This window comes from Hipposideros armiger, unplaced genomic scaffold, assembly GCF_001890085.2.
Source record: "Hipposideros armiger isolate ML-2016 unplaced genomic scaffold, ASM189008v1 scaffold_839, whole genome shotgun sequence".
NCBI classification, from domain to species: domain Eukaryota; kingdom Metazoa; phylum Chordata; class Mammalia; order Chiroptera; family Hipposideridae; genus Hipposideros; species Hipposideros armiger.
Window position 1 is genome coordinate 309,266 of NW_017732189.1, and position 1,820 is coordinate 311,085.

The 1,820-nt window shown below is 38.6% G+C and overlaps 1 protein-coding gene across 1 annotated transcript in view; it reads left to right on the forward strand.

The window, feature by feature from the left end:
- The window catches only part of LOC109374591 (DNA helicase MCM9-like), a 40,157-nt gene that overhangs the window by 10,695 nt on the left and 27,642 nt on the right, over positions 1–1,820 (forward strand). The window lies entirely within an intron of this gene.

Below are 1,820 nucleotides of genomic sequence, written 5' to 3' on the forward strand. Positions count from 1 at the left end.
CAGGTTGAGCTGTTGTTCAGCATCTTAGCTGTGGAGGGCAGTGTCACTGGCCCTCATATGTGGGATCCAAACCGGGGCCCTCTGGCGTCCCAAGCCAGCCCTCAACCATCGCGCCACTCGGCCAGCCCGCAATTTCTAATTTTTAAATAATATGTAGAAATAAGATTAATTTTTGTATATTGACTTCTAACCTTGCTATACTCACTTATTAGTTCTAGGAGCTTTTTGTAGATTATTTGGAATTTTCTAACATAGTCATATTGTCTGTAAATATAAAAAATTTAGTTTTTTCCTTTTCAATCTTTTATTTATTTATTTTCCTTTATTTCGCTGGCTAGAACATCCAGTATGATTTTGAATAAGAGCAATGAGAGCAGATCTCCTTGCCTTGTTCTGATCATGGGGGTGAGGGTGGGAGTGGGGGTAAGCATTCAATCTTTTATCATTAAGTATGTTAGCTGAAGGAATTTTGTAAACACCCTTTATCAGATTGAAGAAGTTCTCTCTATTCCTAGTTTTCTGAAGGTTTTTTTTTGTTTTTTTTTTTTTAGCTGAACCATCCTGCCACCTTTTGGCAGCTCAGCAGCAGCCCAGCTCGGTCCAGGAATTGAACCGCTGTTGCTCAGAGCTCAAACTCTTGAGCGAGCTCTTAACCAACTGAGCCACTCAGCCGGCCCTTTTTTTTTATCATGAATGATTGTTGAGCCTTGTCAAATGTTATTTCTGCATCTATTGAGGTGGTAGTTTGTTTTTTCTTCCTTAGGTTGTTGATATGGTGAATTGCATTGATTAATTTTTAAATGTTGAATTAGTCTTGCATTTCCAAATAAACCCCACTTAGTTATGATTTGTTATCATTATTTATGTATTGTTTATGGTCTGTTATTTTATGTATTGTTTGATTTGCCTTTTTTTTTTGAGGATTTTTTTTTTGCCTATATTATGAGGAACACTGGTCTGTAGTTTTCTCTTAATATATCTTTATCTGTTTTTATGATATGCAGGCTTCATTAAATAAGTTGAAAAGTGTTTCTTGTTTTTCTGTAGTTTTGAAAATTTTGTGTAGACTTGCTATTATTTCTTTCGTAAACGTTTGGTAGAATTCACCATGAAGTCATCTCAGCCTGTAGATTTCTGTGACACAAGGTTTTAACTACCTACATAGTCAATTTTCAAAGTAGATGTAAGATTGTGCATGTTATCTTTTTAAAGATAAACTTTGGCAGTTTATGTATTTCAAAAAATTTGACCATTTCATTTAAGTTATCAAACTTAGAACATAGAGTCGTTCATTGTATTTCCGTATTATTAATTTAGTGTCTGTAGGGCCTGTAGTGATGCCCTGTCTTTCATTTCTGATATTTGTAACTTTTGTCTTCTTTTTTTTTGATCAGTCTAGCCAGAGGTTTATCAATTTTTATCAACAAAAGTTATGATAAGTACTCATTATGTATCATACCCCCCCCTTTTTTTTTTAAGATTTTTATTGGGGAATTGTGGGGATGGCAACCGCGCTGGGGAATTGGGGGAAGGGGAACAGACAAGTTTTGTTCTTCTATCTAGTTGTGGAGGACGTTGCTTCACTGGCCCAAGTTGGCACCATCATTGCGCTCTTCCCGGGAGAGGCAGATCAGTCACCAGTTTCTGGATGGCCGCTCACGCTGGCTGCTGGCTACACACGGTAGCCCATGGCAACCCACTGCCACAGGGGCTACAGCCTATGCCGTTGCCGGCGACTCATGGCAGCCCAGCTCCAGGTTGAGCTGTTGTTCAGCATCTTAGCTGTGGAGGGCAGTGTCACTGGCCCTCATATGTGGGAT